The sequence below is a fragment of the Tamandua tetradactyla genome, chromosome X (assembly GCF_023851605.1).
Source record: "Tamandua tetradactyla isolate mTamTet1 chromosome X, mTamTet1.pri, whole genome shotgun sequence".
Taxonomy (NCBI): Eukaryota; Metazoa; Chordata; class Mammalia; order Pilosa; family Myrmecophagidae; genus Tamandua; species Tamandua tetradactyla.
The window spans coordinates 70,418,585-70,439,918 of NC_135353.1; the positions used below are offsets into that span (position 1 = coordinate 70,418,585).

Sequence of the window (21,334 nt, forward strand, 5' to 3'; positions counted from 1 at the left end):
ACAAAGCACTGTTGAAAGAAACTAAATACTGAAATAAATTACAAAGATAAATCGTGTTTAATTCTCTCTGATATATTAATTCATTGCAATCAAAATCCCAGGAGGCATCTTTGTATAAATTTTCAAACTTACTCCAAGTTTATATGGAAATTTGTAGGAACTAGAATAGCCAAAGCAATTTTGATACTTTAAAAACCCACAAGTGTGAAAGATTGTACTACCTGATTTGAAGACTTTAGATAAAGTTATGGTAGTAAAGGCATTGCAGTAGTGGAGAGAACATAGACTTACAGATCAATGGAATAAAATAGAAAGTCCAGAAATAGACCCATACATATATGGTTAATTCTTTTTTTCATGTTTCTCAGTATTTAATAAAGTTGTAGCAAATACAGACATTGACATTTACAGTTTCTAGATTTTATTGTATTTAAGTAGGAATAACTTTCTATATTATAATATCAAAGAAAGAATTTGAATGTCAGGAAACTGCAGAATATTAAATAAACTTTCAATTCTCAGAACATCAGAAGGCGGTAAATCCTTTACAGTAACAGTGAAATAATTCGGACCCATTTTCAACAGAAACCGAGCTGGTTCGATGTCTAAACTAAGCTGTGGAAACCAATTTAAAATGAAGAGACAAGAAGAAAAGGAAGAATGAACTCGGCTCCGGCGCTGGCAGGCCCTCAGGAGCTGAGCTTGGAGTAGCAGAGAGGAAAGAGCTTACGCTTCACGTACTTGAGGACGTACAGCGGGAGGTCATGGCTTTGATGAAGACAATGTCTAAGAAAGTTCCTAAAGACATTCTGCCTATACAGAAGTACTGGTTCAGGAAGAAGAGTGACGCCACATAGCAGGCGAGGCTGAGGAGCTCGGCCACCATGCCAGGTGCGCACAGTCAGGGCCACCATGAGCAGCTCCGAGAGCAGTAGGATGGTGAAGGTGCCCACAAATTCCGACTCGAACAGCACCGGCACCCAGTACATAAGCACGCCGCCTTGGTAAATGCTGATATGAACCCAGACGAGGAAGGTTTTAAACGACAAGGCTCGTCCTTTCGTGACGTCCTTGTAGAGCTCGGGGTACATCATCGCCGTTTCCCGCTTCACATCCTGATCCAACACAAGAGAGAACACGGAAAACATCGTGTAGATGGACGCATACCCTACCATTATGAATCCCTGGTACAAAGGAACAGATGCAAAATAGAAGACTGAAGAAAACACAGCCTGCATGATGGAGATAATAAGGCCCCCTGTGCAGGACAAACTGACCAAGCACAGCTGACCTCTTGTAGCTGTTCCGGCCGTGTGCTATCAGCAACCTGCCAATGTGTTTAAACTGCGTGATAGAAAAATCCGCTGCTAAGGAGGCTTGCTTTTCCTCCTTTCCTTCGATCCCAATCCCAGTGTGCTGCTTGAATCATGCTGACGTCATTTCCTCCATCACCTATGGCACAGGTAGGGTACGCTTCCCCATGTGCTGCTGCGGCACACGTGTGCCTTCTGCATGGGGGAGCAGCGGCAGCACACGACCACGGGGCACTGGCGAGCCAGCTCCACGAACTCGTGCTCATAGTATTTCAGACAAACCTCCAGAGAGTCCACAGAAATGACCAGTGCACAATCGTGCTTCCTTCTAAATGCACTGAGTTCCAGGTGGCGCAGCATTTCCAGCACTGGCCGCGTACCCACCTGCAGCTGGTCCTCCACATCGGTGAGGCACAGCAGCTCCAGGCCCCGCTCTAGGCTCTCCACCACTGCCGCCACCTTGAGTGTTTCGTGCAGACTCACCTTTGCTTGGTTATACCGGCTCTCGAAGTCCTGGTAAACTGTTCCTCCGTGAGGGACTTCACCACGACGAGGGTGCGCAAGTCTTCACACGCCATGTTGCTATACTCCTCTTCCAACCAGTCATTGTACTGCAGGATGGGGCCATGATGGCGTTGGCGCCCTTCATGTAGAAAGTGATCTCGGCCGTGGGCGTGAAGGGGAACAGCTGCTGGATGCAGTAGGTCAGCACCTGCCTGCTGGGTATCTTCAGCTGCGTGGTCGCCAGTCCTTGCTCACCAGGGTTAGCCCAGCACTCTGCATTCACCATACCAGTGCAACCTCTTCCGGACTAGAGGCCTGGTAGGTGTGACTCTCCTCGCTGAAGTCTTGGTCCGCCTCGGCACAGTCGCCGACTCCGATCACTCCGGCTCGGCCCTTGTACACAGGGGTCACGTTGTGACAGAGGGCGACCACCTTCACTGCTTCCTGAATACGACTGCTCATGCTTTTTCTCACTTTGGGGGCTGAAGACTGGGTTTTTCTTGGTGGAATTGAACCGGTATTGTTTCCACTAGCTTGTGAATGCATTTGTGAATAAGAATTGATGACATGGCTTTGAATTTCATCAGTTGTGTCAGTTTCATAAGAAACAGTACCCAGATGGAGACGCTTAAATATCATTTCATTCTGGGTCACAGTTCCTGTCTTGTCAATTAATTAATATACCAGACGTCCCAGATCCTTGCAAATGGTGCTTATCTGAAGGACTGTCCCAGGGATACATACATTCATCCTTCATAATCATCCATTCATAGGCGGCTTTGCCCATGTCCAAGTTTACACACAAACTTATGGGGATGATGTAGGAAAAAAGAAGGAGGAACCGAAAGAGATTGAGGCACCATGGACCTACGAACCCTTGTATGGTTACCAAAACAACTGAAAGAACAACTAATGCCAAAAAGAGCGCTTTAGTCAGTTGATTGAGTTCAGAGTCCAACAAACCAAACTTATTTTTTGGATTTAATGTGTTCATTACACTTCGAGTCTCTTTTCCAGTATAAATGCCAACACCTGTTAAAGTACCTGATGCAACAACCGTGCTTGCCCACAAGCTGTTCTGGATGCCAAGACTTTCATGGATGGGCAGATCAGTGTCTTCTCTGGTAAATGTACCTTAAAAACTATGAATATCCAGTTGTGGCTTCTGAGCCTAAATATAAGTATTGATAGAAAAAAGGTCCCCCAGGGCCGGCAGCCTTGCGTGCAACTCACTGCCACCTTCAGCTTCCAGTTGGTCTTGCCATCCAATCGATCAGTTCGAATAAAACATGAACCTGCTTTTTCTGAAGTCCTAAGAAATACCATATCTGATGGGATTCTTTGATTCTTTTCCACTATGGTGAGTTCTCTAACTTGTATATCTGAACTCTTAACTTGCACTTTACCTCTTATTGTAAGCTTGCTGTATAATACTGAATTTCTTCCTGTGTCTCTCTGGAAATGCCTAAATTCATCAGTTGCTTCCCACATGATAGTAATGGCCAAGACAAATCCCAGAGGAGCCCAATAGGTGTAGAGATAGGCTATTTTCAATGCTGGTACAAACCGTGAGTAAGATACTACCAGAAAATAGAGATTCAAGAAAAACCTGAATTGCTCATTAAAAAAACTCAGTTATAAAGATATACATATTGTATTTTTAATTTTTAACAGAATTTCTGGGATGTTTTTCTTCACATTTTTCAGGACATCCAAGCCAGACTGTGCGAGATTTCAGTTCTTTCTTTCTCTGATAATATTTATCAGCCAATCACAGCAATTGGTACAGAGGAATTTCCATCCACCACAAACAAACCACTCTATTCCTCTTTTTCTGTGAGTTATCCTAGCTTGTGGTAATGTGTGGTAATCACTTTCGTCATTTTCAAAACATTCTTCAGACATCATCAGAAGCTTCTCATCCAAATGGGCAGACTCATCTTCTAGCTGATACCTTCACTCAAGAAAAGCTGATGCCATCTGGAACAGCTCTATCAGCAGGGAAGGTACCTGGCTGGCGTGTGCTGGGTCTTGGTCTTCTGGACACCTGTGTCAGCTGGGAAGGCACATGGCAAGGTCTGCTAGCTTTCTCTACCAGCTTCTTCAAATGGTTTCCATTGGATTGTTTTCTTTCTGCATCTCTAAAGGTCTCTGGTTGCATGGGTTCAATTGGCTCTCATTTTTTTTTTTTTTTTAGGGGAGGATAGGATGGCAGCTGGAATGCTGCTGGAGCGGGGGGGGGGGGGGGGAGGAAGGGGCTAAGATGGCGGCTGGAGCGCCGCCAGCAGAGAAGGAGGAAGAGAGAGGCAAGATGGCGGTGGGAATGCTGCCTGCACAGAGGGGAGAGAGGGGGGCAAGATGGCGGCTGGGACGTCACCAGAACAGAAGGAGGAAGAGAAGGAGAAGATGGCGACTGAGATGTCGCCGAAGCAGAAGGGGGGGAGGGAAAGGCAAGATCGGCTCTCATTTTTGATAAAGGTGTTGTTATGTGTTGAATTATGTCTCCTCAAAAGGTATGTTGAAATCCTAACCCTTGTACCTGTGACTGTGAAACTTATTTGGAAGTATAGTCTTTTGCAGATGTCCTGTGTTAAAATGAGATTGAACTGGATTAAGGTGGGCCCTCCTAAATACAATCACTGGTATCATTATAGCAAAGGAGAGGATACACAGACACCCAGGGGAGACGGCCATGTGAAGAGGATACAAGAGATTGGAGCTTTGCTGCCACAATCCAAGGAGTACCTGGGGCCACTAGAAGCTGAAAGAGGCCAGGAAAAATTCTTCAATAGAAACTCTGAGGGAGCATGGTCCTACCAACACCTTGATTTCAGGCTTCTAATCTGCAGAAATGGGAGAGAATAAATTACTGCTGTTTTAAGCTACTCAGTTTGTGGTATTTTCTTTCTTTCTTTCTTTTTTTTTTCAGCAACAGCAGCCCCAGGGAACTAATACAGGTGTCAAGATAATTTAATGGAGAAAGTTTAGCCTTTTTAACAAATGGAGCTGGAACAACTGGATATCCTAATAGGAAAAAAAGGAACCTTGCCTTTTCTCTTACATCATAAACAAAATTAATTCAAAATGGATCAAAGGTCTAAATGTAAAAACCCAAATTATAAAACTTCTAATATAAAACATAGAAGAAAAACTTTGCAACCTTGGGGAAGATAATGATTTCTTAGATAGGACACAAAAAAAGAAGAGAATACAAAAGTAAAAAATGATAAATTGGACTTATCAAAACGAAAACTTCTGCTCTTTGAAAGACATGGTTAAGAAAATGAAATAGCAAGCTGGCAGAAAATATTCATAGTGCATGTATCTGACAGAGTTTGTATTTGTAACACATATAAACAACTCTTAAAATTCAAAATAAGAAAGAAGGCAATATAAATGATCAAAAGATTTGAATAGTCATTTCACAAAAGTACATATACAAATTGCAAATAAACTCATAAAATGATGATCAACCTCATTAATCAATTATGAACTGTAAAATAAAACCAGAATGAAATACTATGACCCACCTATTAGAAATGCTAAAATTAAAGAGTCTCGCAATGCCAAGTATTTTGAGAAGATGGAGCAAATGAAATATCACTCATTGCTGGGGAGAAGTTCAAGCACCTTGAAAGACTTTTTGGCAGTTTCTTGAAAAGTTAAACTTACCATATGTCCAAGCATATTGTTGTTTCCCAACAGAAGTGAAAACATATTTCCTCCAAAAGATTTATACAAGAATGTTCATTGCAATTTTCATTCATGGTAGCCCTAAAGTGGACATAATCCAAATGTCCATTAGCCTTTAGTAAATGAATAAACAGTATGTGGTTTATAGACTAATGAAATAAAGTATACAGTGACTTTGTTTATGACAAAGGTTACAGTGCAATGAAGTGAGAAATAAGATGATCTTTTCAAAAGGTGGCACCAGGGAGTTGGGTATCTATAAGGGGAAATATGTATGTTGATCCCCCACATTAGATGATACACAAAAATAAATGCACAGTGGATTGCAGATTTAAAAAGGAGAGATAAAAATGCAATTCTTAATGCTAAAAGCACTGGGGATCATCTTTATGACTTTGGAATAAGCATTTCTTGAAGAGGATACAAAAAGCTCAAACCATAAAGAAAAAAATTATAAATTGCATATATTAATATGAAAAACTTTTGTTCATTAAAAGAATGATAAAGCACACCACAAATTGGGAAAATTTTGCAAAACATCTATCTGACAAATGACTCACATCTACAGTCTATAAAGAACACTTGCAAATGAATCAGAAAAAGATGGATAATTCAATAGAAAAATAGGCAAGTATTTAAAAATACTTCACAAAATAGGATATCCAAATGTCCAATAAATATGTGAAAATATTTTTTACTTCATTCTTCAGCAGGAAAATGCAAATTCAAGCCAAAAGGTGATACCACTAAATATTCCCTAGACTGTCTAAGATCATAAATAAAGAATATACCAAGTGTTTTTGTGAGGAAGTGGTACAACTAGAATTGGAACTACCACTTTGAAAAAGGATTTGGCAGAATATATTAAAGCTAAATGTGTGTATACGTATGACCCAGCCATTCCACTCTAAATATACCCATAATAGAAATGTGCAGATTTGTTCACTAAACATTTAGATATATGTTGTAATAGACTGGATCATGTACCCAAATTTAGACATGTTATTAATATTAATACATATTCCTGTGAGTGTAAACACATTGTAAATAGGACCTTTTGAAGTTGTTATTTTTGGTTAAGGTGTAGTGAATTAAAGCAGGGTAGGCCTTAGTCTGGATTACTGGAGTCTTTTATGAGCAGAGGAAATTCAGACATAGTCAGAGAAAGCCACAGGGAGGATCTAGAAGTTGTAAATCAAATGGAACTTAGAAGAGAAAGGAGAAGATATTGCCATGTGATGGGAAAGCCAAGGAACCCAAGAATTTCCAGCCAGCCAGATGCTACCAACCTTGGTAGGAAGCAAGCTTTCTAGCCAATGACTTGACTTGGAGTTCTGGCCTCTGAAACCATAAGCCAAAAAATTCCTGTTGCTTAAGCCAACCCATTGTGTGATATTTGTCATAGCAGACTGACATACTGAGACATGTTTTAATATGTTTAATATTTTAAACATATTTTTAATATTTTAAATTACCAACTATTAACAAATGTTCTTCATCAGAAAAATGTATAAATTGTGGTTTGTTTACATGGTAGAATCTTATTCAGCAATGAAAATGTTCAAATTACAATTACACACAATATGGATTACTCTCACAAACATGATTTTGAGACAATGAAGCTGGACAGAAAAAGAGTATGAAACATGTAACTCCATTTATGAGTCTAGACATAGGCAAAACATTTTTCTTTTTAGAATTCAGAGTAATGTAAGCCTTGGGTAATGACTGGAATGCAGTTCCTATGGTGTTGGTATGTTTGTTTTTAAATCTGACTACTAGCTAAATGGTTTCACTTTGTGAAACTTCATTGAGTATATACTTAAGATTTGGCCATTTTTATATGTGTATTTTATACTTCATTAAAAAGTTCACTAAATGCAAACAAACAATGACATTATTTTCATAGTAAGTTGTTAAACTTTAGCAAAAGTTCTCACTATTTGTGGGGATGTAATTCAGAACATTTTTTATGGAGGGCAATTTGATAATTATTAAATCATTATTTAAAAAATATTGAAAGTCTTAGTAATGTTAATACTATTTGATACAGTCATCCCATTTTTTACATTTTATGCCTCAGAGAAATGATAAATGTGTGGAAAATTTTATGCAGAAATATATTTATTGTAGTAAAACATAAATACAAAATTAAAAACATGGGAAAAACAAAATATGCAATATTTATTTATATAGAGTATTTAGTGTAAATAAATTACTTCTTACTTATATAATAGATTTACATAAAACAATAAGATATGTCATGAAAGTTATTAATGATAAAGAAAGCTTTTAATGACATTTTAAATAATGAAAATTAAATTATAAACATAATATTCAATGGGATTATTGATTACATATGTGGTAGTTTGAAGCTGTTTTGTACCCTAGAAGAGATCATGCTCTTTTAATCCATTCCAGTAAGTGTAGACCTCTTGTGGGTGGGGTCATTTGACTAGGATATCTCATTTCAGCTGTGACCCCCCTCATCCAAGGTGGGTCATGATTATCTTACTGGGGTCCTTTTTAAGAGGATAAAGGGCACACAGAAAACAGATACAAACACCCAGAGAAGCTAAGAGAGCCAGAGAGACTGAAGAACAAGGACACATACAGAAGCTGAGAAAGGAAGCCACTGAAGCCAGGAGCTGAAGGCAACAAAACCCCAGAAAGAAGGACCAGCAGACATTGCCATGTGACAGAAAGCTGAGAATCACTAGTAGTGGGTCTTCAGGGCGAAGAGATTGTCCTGTTGTTGCCTTCATTTGGACATTTTTCATTGCATCAGAACTGTCAACTTGTAAGCAAATAAATCCCCATTGAAAAAGCCAACCCATTTCTGGTATATTGCATTTTGTATGCATTAGCAAACTAAAACAACACAGATTATATATATATATATATATATATATATATATTTATTAATGCATATATATGCAAATAAACATAGAATGTAATAGATTGAATACAATCAATCCTTATTTTTCTATATACTTATTTAATCATATATTTAAACAATTTCTATAATAAAACTACCAGAAACAAAAATAGAAGCAAATAAGCTACAAAATATATGCACAAAATATATCATGAATATAACTTAACCTCATATTTTCTAGTCAGAAAAATATTATCATTTTCTATCACTTCATTCACAAGTAAATTAATTAGGATCAATTTAGGATATAAGCTAAGCTGCTATAATTAATAGACCCCAAAATAGAGTGGTTCCAACAAGAGAGAAATGTATTTCTTTCCCACAAAATAATGCAGGGGGAGAAGATGAGTTTTGGACACGTGGGTTTTTCTGTTGATGAGCTCATACTAGGACCCAAGCCCCTTGTATTTTGTTCGTATGCCACCTCCTTCTATTTGTCCTTCCATTTCATCTGGGTCCCAGGCCATGGGAAGAAGGAAAAAGGAATTGGTGGGCAAACATTTTCTTATTAAGGAAGTGGTACAGAGGTTGCACACACTACATCTACTTATATTTTATTGTAAATAACTTGCATGCATAGAAACACCTGGATCTAAAAGAGGCTGGGGAAAGTTAGTTTCTAGTTTAGAGACCAAGGACTCTTCTAAAACTTTGGAGAGAAAAGTCTTACTGCTTAAAGGAAGAAGGTAGCTGTCTAAAGGAAGAAAGTAAGAATTGTCACTGGGGACAGTTAGCAGTCTTGGTCACAATAAGTTATGAAATAAAGTGACAATTGGCAATCACTTTGCAAAGTTGATCATCTGGAATACAACCACACACAACTCAGTTTAGTACAAAAATAGGGTTTCCCCTATTTATGTCTCATAAAAACCAACTGGGTGAATAATAATGTTTATAAAGATACTCTGATTTGTCAAAGTTAAGTTTTTAAGTGCAACATTGATTATTTCCTTAGGATAAATGCCTAAGAAGGATTTGCAGACTCAAATGGGACACATATTTTGAATGAAGTTGCCTAAGTTCTGTCCAGAAAGGTTGACTGATTCAGATTCCATGACCTACAAATAAATGAGCCAGTCTTTGTGGGGAGTGCAGAGCACAGCTTTCCTGACTTCCTATTATAAAATGTCTGCACTAAACCTATTTTCAGTCTGTAGCCACCATTAATAGATGTAAACACCCTTAAAAAGGTGTGACTTAATTTTTCCCCACTCCGTAAAGCAGCATAATACAGATCAGGGTAATTAATGGTAATGACACAGGATCTGGAGTCAGTCAGACTGGTGTTTTCCCTCTTTATCACCCTACCTTTAGTTTCTTGCATCCTCTGAGACCCAGGTCAAAGTCTTTTCCTCTTTGTAGCTTTGACTATTTGGGACCAACATGATCATTGCCTTATCTGACCTCCTATTGACCCAACAGTTTACACTTTGCCTTTAGCTTTTTCTACAAATAGCCTCCTATGAAGGGATATTCTGCCTACCTAGAGAGACCATATTTTACATCAGGGTAGTGCCTTCCTCTGAGACCTAGCCCTTATCATTCAAAACACAAAGTGCAGTGCTGGGCATCTAGGGGTTTCAAGAAATAACTTCTGACTCATTGGTAAAAAAAGGGGAGGAGGTTAAATGGAGAAAATGGGAGAAAACATGGGGGCATATTGAGACCTCATTATATAAACTAAAGCACTAATCAACCAGCCATGTAACCTTGGACATGATACTTAAGCTTCTGAAGGGTAGGGGAAGAAGAGAGGGCAGGGACACCAGAGAATGGGCTGCCCTAACAGTTCAGATTTAAGGTGATAAGATCTTAAAACAAGACAGTGTCAGTTTCAACTGTCACACTGAAGAAAGACAGATGACTTATTGGCTGTGAAAGAGGTGGGAGTCAACCAAAGATCCAAGATTTCAAGTCAGGATGAATAGATAAATTAATAAGGCAGGTTCAGTTAATTAATGTTAAGCGCATAACCTCACTGAAAGATGACTGCAAAATATCAAACAGAGGCATAGAAAACAAGTTCATTCCCATAGGTCTATAACTACCAAATGGTGTCAGCTGGATGAGAAAAAATTCTTTATTGAATCAATATTTAAAATTCTGCCCCTTCAAATCTCTCTCTAATGATATACATATAATATACATATGTATACATGTGTATGCACACATATATGCAGTTTTAAAATTAAATCTCTAACTATGAAGTGGGGAACTCACTCATTGGTTGCTGGAGGCATCACACTATAGTTTCTTAGAGCATTTTAAAACTGCAGGTTTTCCTTCAATAGCATTCAGCATGAATGGCTGCTAACATCTCAAAAGAGCAAAAACAGGCATTATGTGCCTCTTCATGAAGAGAAAGAATATCACCCATTGATCCAAAGGGATCAAACACAAGTCTAATAATACCCATGGATTTCAGTGTCAATTACAGGAAATAGAAGAGAGATGATTAGATTGAACTGCACCATAAACAGGCAATCAGCAAAATCCACACTGCAGGATACTCTATAAGTAAAACAGCCCAAATTCTCTCACAGATAGTAGGAAAAAGAAAGATTTGCAGGGAAAACCTGTAGATTTCAAAATTAATATTTTTATTGACATATACAGTCCATACATAGTGTACAATCAATGGCTCACAATATCATCACATAGTTGTGTATTTATCATCATGATCATTTTTAGGACATTTGCATCAATCCAGAAAAAGAAATAAAAAGGAAAAAGAAAAAACCCATACATCCCATACACTTACCCTCCCTCTCATTGACCACTAGTATTTCAGTCTACCCAATATATTTTACCCTGTATCATCTCTATGATTTATTTATTTATTATCCATTTTTTTTACTCATCTGTTCATATCCTGGAAAAAGGAGCATCAGACACAAAATTTTCACACTCACACAGTCACGTTGTAAAAGTTATATCCTTACACAATGATCTTCAAGAATCAAGAATACTGGAACACAGCTCAACAATTGCATGTACTTCCCTCCAGCCATTCCAATACACCATAAACTAAAAATGTATATATATATAATGCATAAAAACAACATCCAGGATAACCTCTTGTGCCAAAAGTTTGAAATGTTTTATGTACCGTAGAAAAGCCATGTTTTAATCTTAATCCCATTTTATAAAGGCAGCCATTTTTTCTAATCCCTATTCAGTACTGTATGTTGGAAACTTTAATTAGCTTATCTCCATGGAGATGTGACTCAATCAGCATGGATATTATACCTGATTAGATGAACACGTGTCTCCACCCGTTGCAGGTGGGTCTTGATTGGTTTTACTGGAATCCTTTAAAAGAAGAAGCACTTTGGAAAAAGCTAGAGAACAACAAGAGAGAAAGCCAGGAGATTCAGAGAGAGCAGAGAAGAATGACAGAGCCACAAGAAAGCCACAACAGAGAATACCACAGAACCATGAAGCAGAGAGGTCACCAGCCAATGACTTTTGGAGATGAAGAAAATGCCTCCCAGGGAGCTGGAGACGAAGCTAGCAAATGATACCATGTTAACCACGTGCCCTTCTAGCCAAGAGAGAATCCTTGACCATGTTCACCATGTGCCTTTTCACTTGAGAAAGAAACACTAAACGACATTGACCTTCTTGACAAGGTACCTTTTCCTGGATCCCTTAGATTGGACATTTCCACAGCCTCAAAACTCTTAGGTTGCAACTTATTAGATTCCCCTTTTTAAAAGCCATTCAGTTCCTGGTAGATTGCATTCTGGCAGCTAGCAAACGAACACTTCTTGATTGTTTGAAATCTCTCAGACATTAAAACTTTATTCTGTCTCATGTCTCTCTTTCCCCTATTGGTCAAGAAGGCTCTCTCATTTCCATGATGCTGGGTCCTGGTGAATCCTGAGAGTTCTGTCCCATGTTGCCAGGGAGATTTACACCCCTAGGAGTCATGTCCTATGTATGAGAGAGGGCAGTGAGTTCACTTGCTGAGCTGGCTTAGAGAGAGAGGCAACATCTGAGCAACAAAAAAGATTCTCTGGGGGAAAAGAAGTGTAATTAATAAAGTATTAGTGGCAGAGAAAGTTCAAATAGAGTCAAGAGGCTACTCTGGGGGTTGCTCTTATGCAAGCTTCAGTTAGACCTTGCTACCTATCATAACCTGCCATCCCCTAACCAGGACCATTCCAGCCAATCCTAAAGAACACCTAGGGCAATATATAAGCTTCCACAAGGGTTCCATGTACTAGAGTAACTTTCCACAAACCTACAATCTCCAGATGGGTCCCTGGTCCAGATAAGTCCTGAAACCTACCAGAGCCTCTCCAGAACATCAGATAGTTCCATCTCCCTACCCCATATTAGTGACAGACCCTTCCAATATCAAAAATTTAGAATTTCTATTGCCCAAACAACCTTAAAAGAGGTACAGAAAGAGCAATGGTTATGGTGGAGTTATACAGAGAAGATAGGATTTAACAAATGAATATGAATGCTGAATCATTAAACTGATATCTCTTTTAGTCTCCAGTATTTTAGAACAGCTAGAAGTAAAAACCCCAAATTTGTGAAATTATAACCCATATGGAAGTCTGAAATATGTTGTACAACTAATTGTGGTGCTGTGCTTTGAAATTTATAGCTTTTTTGTATGTATGTTATTTTTCACAAAAAAAGAAGGAAAAAAAGCGGATCGTGATGATAAAAAAAATATTTAAGCCCTCTAGCTTCCTATACTCTGGAGGAGCTAGAAGGAAAAACATGAGAGGATTGTATGGTAGCCCATGACAAACTCTGGGATCTGTCCTGTAACCACTTGCTGAAGTGTGCTTTGAAAACTATTGCTTTTTTATTTCTTTGCTTTGTATATATGTTAGACTATTCAATAAAAAAAGTTAAAAAAAGGAGATTCTCTGGGGGTGACTCTTAAGAATAATTTTAAGTTGGTTTAGCCTATCCTTTGAAGGAATAAATTTTATATGGGTGAATCTCAAGATCGAGGACTCAGCCGATTGAATTGGTTGTCCCCACTGCTGGCGAGAATATCAGAAATTCTCCCAATGGGAAAGCTCCTCTTCATCCACACTCCCCCAAGGGGACTTTGCAAATACTTCTTTATTCACAGCCCAAATTACTTTGGGATATATTGAGGCATGACACTAACCTGGGCAAGCCAAGAAAGTCTGATGCCCTCTATTCAAGATTCCATGTACCCATGGTGTTCAACTAAACTGACCATACAAGTGAAATTAGGTAATTCACTACATAAAATATAAATTTTGCACCAACTCAACACCTCTCCCTTTGGTCTCACACAGAAGTTAAAGTTTTAAAATATGGGCCATATCATCCTTTACCCTGTATTCTCATCTACTCCAGTCCTATCCAGACCAGCTTCATTCATATCTCTAGTCAAAGTCTGATCTCTTTTTCAACTTTTTAAACAATTCCTATATGAGGTATTGCTGACTTTCATAGTTTCAGAGTTTTAACTCAGGTGCCACATAAATACCTGAAGTTTCTGGGAAACCAGGTTATACACAAACAGCTCAGTGCTTCAGAATTTAGAAATAGCAGTTGCAACTCCCAAATATATGTGACTGCTTTAACAGTGTGCACTCTAAGAACACTTACAATAGACCTCAACCTGATAACCCATGGTCTTGACTTCAGTTCACCGAGTTTTTATGTTATAGTTAGTCCATATGAGTGAAGCATGATAGTATTTATCTTTTTGTTTCAGACATTTCATTGAACATACAGCCCTTAAGCTTCATTCGCATAGCTGCATGCCTCAAAACTTTGTTCCTTCTTGCAGCAGCTCAGTTGACCATTGTATGTATACCACAGTTCCCCCTTCCATTCCTCAGTTGTTGTACCCTAGGCCACCTCCTTCCATTGTGAATCTTGAACACTGCCACCATAAACACCTGTGTGCAGATGTTCATTTGTGTTCCCACACTCAGGTCCTCCAGGTATATGCTGAGAAATGGGGTTACAGAATTATATGGCAAACCCATCTCTAGCCTCCAGTGAAATCACCACGCTGCCCTCCAAGGGGCTGTAATTCTGTTTCCCTACTGACAGTGAATAGGTACACCTCTTTCTCCACCTTTTCTCTAATACTTGTTTCTCATTTTTAAACAGTTCTATTTGCACATCATATAAGCCAACCTAGGTAAATACATATGCCTTCAACACCGTAATCTAGATGAAGACATTTTTTTTTCTCCCACAAACAATCCATACCCCGCTCCCACCCCCCCCATCTGTTAATATTTACTTTTGGCATAATGCCATTGTTACATTCAGAGGAAGCATATTATAATGCTACTGTTGACTGTAGACCCTAGCTTGTATTGATTGTACTTCTTCCTGTATACCTCCCATTTTCAACACCTTTCAACGTTGACATTCGTTTGTTCTCCCTCATGCATAAACATTTTTGTATTTGTATATTTAATCACAATCATTGTCCACTGTAGGCATTCCTACATTATACCCTCTCAGTCTTTATCCTCTACCTTTCTTTCTGGCTTCATGCATGCCCCCACAGCCTTTCTCCTTCAATCATAATCACATTCAGCTCATTCAGTGTACTTATAGTATTGTATTACAATCATGTAGTGTGGTGCTGTCCATTTCTGAATTTTTACGATCAGTCCTGTTGCACAATCTGTATTACTTTAGCACCAAATGCCCAATCTTAATCCTATTTCTATCTCCTGATAAGCTGTGTTCTTAACTTCACCTCTCAAAGGTCACTCATTAATGTTAGTTCATATCAGTGAGACCATACAATATTTGTCCTTTTGCTTATGGCTAATTTCACTCAGCATAATGATCTCAAGGTTCATCCATGTTGTTACATATTTCATGACTTTATTCTGTCTTACAGCTGCACAATATCCCATCAAATGTATACACCACAGCTTGTTTAGCTGCTGCTCATCTGTTGATGAACATTTGGGCTGTTTCCATCTCTCGGCAGTCTTAAATAATGCTGCTATAACCATTGGTGTGCAAATGTCAGTTTGCGTCCTTGCTTTCAGTTCCTCTGAATGTATACCTAGTAATGGGATTCCTAGATTCTATGACAATTCTATTTTTAGCTTTCTGAGGAACTGCCAAACTGCCTTCCAGAGTGATTGTACCATTTTACATTTTCAGCAATACCAATAGTAGTTAAGTGCGCCTCTTTCTCTGCATCCTCCCCAGCACTTGACATTTCTGTTTTTTGATAATGGCCATTCTAGTGGGTGTCAGAGGATGTCTCATTGTGGTTTTGACTTGCATTTCCCTAATAGCCAGTGAAGTTCAGCATCTTTTCATGAGCCTTTTAGCCATTTGCTGTTCCTCTAGGAAAAGTGTCTGTTCACAACTTTTGCCCAATTTTAACTGGGTTGTTTGTATTTTTCTTGTTGAATTGAAGAATCAACATATTTATTGATTCTTATATATTTATTTATATATAAATATATTTATTTATTATATTAATTTTATATTTTGGATAATAAACCTTTATCTGATATGTGGTTTGCAAATATTGTCTTCCATTGTGTAGGCTGCCTTTTTACTTTCCTGACAAAGTTTTTTGATGCACAAAAGTGTTTAATTTTGGGGCGATCCAATTCTATTTGTTTTTTCAATGCTGTGCTTTGGGTGTAAGTGCCTTATCAAAAATTGGTTGTCCATAGATGAGAGCGTCTATTTCTGAACACTTAATTTGATTCCATTGTTTAGTATATCTATCTTTATGCCAGTACCTAGTTTTGTAATATGCTTTAAAGTCAGGTGGTGTAAGACTACCCCTTCATTTTACTTCCTCAAGATATTTTTAGCTATTTGGGGTCCCCCTGCCCTTCCATATAAATTTGATTATTGTTTTTTCTATTTCTGCAATGTAAGCGTTGGGATTTTAATTGATATTGCATTGAATCTATAAATCAATTTGGGTAAAATTGACATCTTAACTATATTACTTTCCAAATTCATGAATACGGTATGCCCTTCCATTTATTTAGGTGTTCCATGATTTCTTTCAATGACTGATTCAATCTCTTTAGTTGTGATTCGTTTGTTGAGGTCATCTATTTCTTCTTGACTCAATGATTGTTGTTCATGCCTTTCTAGGAAGTTGTCCATTTCATCTACATTTTCTAGTTTATTAGCATATAGTTCCTCTTAGTATCTTCTCATTATATCCTTCATTTCTGCTGGGTCAGTGTTATATCTCCTCTTCCATTTATTATTTTATTTATTTCCGCTCTCTCTCTTTTTTAAACCTAGCTAAGGGTCCATTGATTTTATTGCTCATCTCAAAGAACCAACTTCTGGTTTTATTCATTTTCTCAATTGTTTTCATGTTCTCAATTTCATTTATTTCTGCTCTAGTGTACATAATTTCTTTCCTTTTGTTTGCTTTGGTGTTAGTGTGCTGTTATTTCTAGAGTTCTTCCAAGTGAATAGTTAATTTCTTCATTTGTACTCTTTGTTTTTTAACATAGCCATCCAAGGCAATAAATTTCCAGCTATGCACTGCCTTTACTGCTTCACATAAATTTTGATATGTTGTGTTTTCATTTTCATTTGTCTCAAGATATTTACAATTTTTTCTGTTATTTTTTCCTTGACTCACTGGTTGTTTAAGTGTGAGTTGTGTAGCCTGCATATATTTGTGAATTTTCTTGTCCTCTGCCTTTTACTGATTTCCAACTTCAGTCCACTATGATATGAGAAAGTGTTTTATAAAATTTCCATGTTTTAAAATTTATTGAAACTTGTTTTGTGACTCAGCAACTCTCTTATCCTTGAGAAGGATCCATGAGCACTCAAGAAAACATGTGTATCCTATTGTTGTGGAGTGTAATGTTCTGTAAATATCTATTAAGTCTAGTTCATTTATCGTATTATTCAAAATCTGTTTCCTTATTGATCATCTATCTATAAGTTCTATCTATTGATGAGAGTGGGGAATTGAAGTCTCCAACTATTATGGTAGAAGTGTCTACTTCTCTCTTCAGTGTTGTCAGCATTTGCCTCATGTATCTTGGAACACTCTGGCTCGGTGCATAAATATTTATGATTGTTATGTCTTCTTGTTGAATTGTTCCTTTTATTAATATATAGTGTCCCTCTTTATCTCTTTTAATTGTTTTGCATTTGAAGTCTAGCTTGTCAGATATTAGTTTAGCTACTCCTGTTCTTTTCTGATCATTGTTTGCATGAAATATTTTTCCCACCCTTTCACTTTCAACCTATTTTTGTCCTTGGGTCTAAATTGAGTCTCTTGTAGACAGCGTATAGATGGATCATGTTTTTTATATCCATTCTGCCAGTCTATGTCTTTTGATTGGGGAGTTTAATCCATTAACATTTAATGTTATTAATGTAAATGCAGTACTTTCTTTTACCATTTTGTCCTTCGGATTTTGTATACCATACCTAATTTTTTCTCTTTTTAACTTTACTGAGGTTCTTCATTTCTGTACTCTTCTCCAGACCTCTCTGTTCTGCATTTTCCCATCTGCCTGTAGTGCTCCCTTTAGTATTTCTTGTGGAGCCATTCTCTTAGTCACAAATTCTCTCAGTGATTTATTGTCTGAAAACATTTTAATATCTCCCTCATTTTTGAAGGGCAGTTTTGCTTGGTATAGAACTCTTGCTTGGTAGTTTTTCTCTTTTAGAATCTTAATATATCATATCACTGCCTTCTCACCTTTGTGGTTTCTGCTGAGAAATTCACACATACCAGCATTGAGCTTCCCATGTATGTGACAGATTGCTTTTCTCTTTCTGCTTTCAAAATTCTCTCTGTCTTTGACATTTGACAATCTTATTAGTAAGTGTCTTAGTGTATGCCTATTTGAATCTATTGTGTTTGGGATATGCTGCACTTCTTGGATCTGCAATTTTATGCCTTTCATAAGGGATGTTAAATTTTCAGTGATTATTTTCTAAATTAGTCTTTCTCCTCCTTTTCCCTTCTCTTCTTCTTCTGGGATGCCCATAGCATATATAGTCATGTACTTTATATAGTCCTTCAATTCCCTGAGACCCTGCTCATAGTTTTCCATTCTTTTCCCTATAATTTCTTTTGTATGTTAGATTTCAATGTCCAGTCCTCTAGTTACTAAACTTTCTAATTCTTCTTCAAATCTATTGTTGTAGGTTTCCATTTTAAAAATCTCTTCTATTGTGCCTTTCAGTCTCATAAGTCTTGTGATTTGTTTTTTTCAAACTTTTGAGTTCTTTTTGTTTTCTCAATGTCTTCTACATATTCTCCCTCAATTCATTGATTTGATTTTTGATGAGATTTTGCATGTCTCCTTGAACATCCTGAATTAGTTGTCTCAACTCTTGCATCTCATTTGAAGTTTTGGTTTGCTCTTTTGACTGGGCATATCTTCAATTTTCCTAGTATGACACGTTATTTTTTGTTGGCATCTAGGCATTTGATTTCCTTAATTAGTTTAATATGGAAGCTGTTTTCACTCTTTCACAATTAAGTAGGATTTTAGCTGTGGCATTTTAATTATGCCCTTGATTATGTTGAAGAAATTTACTTCTATTCCTAGTTTCCTAGGTATTTTTATTAAAAAGTGTACTGAATTTTTATTGAATGCCTTTTCTGCATCAATTGAGATGATCGTGTGTGTTTTTTCCCTTTGCTTTATTAACAACTACATTATGTTTATTGATTTTCTTATGTTGAACTCATCCTTGCATAGCTGGTATGAATTCCACCTGATAATGATGTATAATTCCGTTGGTGTGCAGCACACCAACGGAATTATTTAGTTTGATAGTATTTAGTTGATGATTATTGCATCCATATTCATAAGGATATTGACATGTAGCTTTCTTTTTCTTGTGATATCTTTATCTGGCTTTGGTATGAGTGTGGTGTGGGCCTCATAGAATGAGTTAGGGAATGTTCCCTCCTCGTTAATTTTTTTGTAGGACTTTGAGCAGGATAGGTGTTAATTCTTGGAATGTTTGGTAGAATTCACTTGTGATGCCAATTGTTTTTAAACTTTTTGTGCCAGTAGGCTTTGATTCATGATTCAATGTCTTTACTAGTCATTAACTGTTTTTTTTTTTTTTTTGGGTAGTATTTCTTCTTGATCCAGTGTAGGTAGTTTGTGGGTTTCTAGGAATTTGTCCATTTCATCTAGATTATCTGATTTGTTGGCATACAGTTGTTCATAGTATCCTCTTATAGTCCTTTTCTCTTTCTGTTGGGTTGGTAGTGACATTCCCCCTTTTTGTTTCTGATTTTGATTGTGTTCTCTCTCTCTTTTCTGCTTTGTCAGTCTAGCTAAAAGTTTATCCATTTTACTGATCTTTACAGAGAACCAACTTTTAGTTTTATTTGTTCTCTCTCTCTCTTTTTTTATTCTCAATCTCATTTATCTCCACTCTAATCTTCATTATTTAGTGCCTTCTGCTTTCATTGAGTTCAGTTTGTTTTTCTTTTGCTTGACCCTTTAATTTTGGGGTAAGCTCTTTGATTTGTGATCTTTCTTCTTTTTTTAATGCAAGAAATTGGAGCTATAAATTTGTCTCTAAGCACTACCTTTGCTGCATCCCAGAAGTTTTGGCAGGTTGTGTTTTCATTTTCATCCTCCTAAAGATATTTCCTAATTTTCTTTGTGATTTCTTTTTTGATCTATAGGTTCTTTAAGAGTACATTGTTTAACTTCCACATATTTGTTAATTTCCCATTTCTCCCTCTGTTATTGATTTCTAGTTTCATTCCAAAGTGGCTGGGGAATATACACTGTATGATTTCATTTTTAAATTTATTGAGATTTGTTTTGTGATCTAACATATGATGTCTCATGGAAAATGATCAATGTGTACTAGAGAAGAATGTATTCTGCTGCTGTTGTGTGATGTCTATTAGGTCTAGTTGGTTTACAATATCAAATCTTCTATTTTCTTTTTGATTTTCTGTCTAGATGTTCTATCCATTATTGAAAGTGATGTATTGAAATATCTTATTAATGTATAACTATTTTTCCTTATATATCCTTTCATTAATTTGGGGCTCTGCTATTAGGTTCTGCTGTTATACATATGTTTATAATGACTGCATCTTCTCTTTGAATTGACCCCTTTATCCATATATCCTGCTTCTTTGTCACTCATTATATTCTTTTATTTAGAGTCTGTTTTATCTGATTTTATTATAGCTACTCCAGATCTCTTTTGGTACTAAATGTGCCATATATTTTTTCCATCCTTTCACTTTTAACCTATCTCTATCCTTGAGTTTTAAGTTTGTCTCTTATAAACAGTATATAATTGGGTCATGCCATTCTATCCATTCTATCAATTTCGGCCTTTTTCTTGGGGAGTTTATTACATTAACATTTAAAATAAATAACAACAATGCAGGTACTCCTTTGCCACAAGTTGCTTCAACTTAATTGTTTCTTATACTTTCCTAGCTGTCTGCAAGGAGCTTCTCTCCCCTCAGACACACTCTGGGAGGTTGAGCCAGAGGCGTGTTGCCCGACTCACGCTCTCAGACTTCCTCCTGATTGATTGACACTGACATACATGCACCCCAGTATGTACACGGAGGCCATTCTGCTCCTTCTGGAACAGGACAGGGACCCATAATGGGAGTAGAAGTTGATTCCTCTCTGTTGTGGAGAGTGTATGGAAGGGGCCAACAAGTGCACCAGGAGCTTTTTCAAAAGCCCTAGAAGCGAGGAGATCCAAGATGGCGTCTTAGTAAGGTACATGCGTCTTAGTTCCTCCGACTCCAAGTCAACTAATAGGTGAACAGAAACAGTACAAAACAACTCCCGGGGCTACAGCAGGGAATGGACACACAGCGTAACCAAGTCTGGGCTGGCTAGTCTGACTGCGAAACTCAGCTGCGGTGAGTGAGATC

At 37.4% G+C, this 21,334-nt stretch overlaps 1 pseudogene; it reads right to left on the reverse strand.

Annotated features, from left to right (window-relative positions):
• Positions 1–689: 689 nt before the first annotated feature.
• Positions 690–21,023, reverse strand: LOC143671875 (putative phospholipid-transporting ATPase IIB pseudogene; annotated as a pseudogene).
• Between the last annotated feature and the right edge of the window lie 311 nt (positions 21,024–21,334).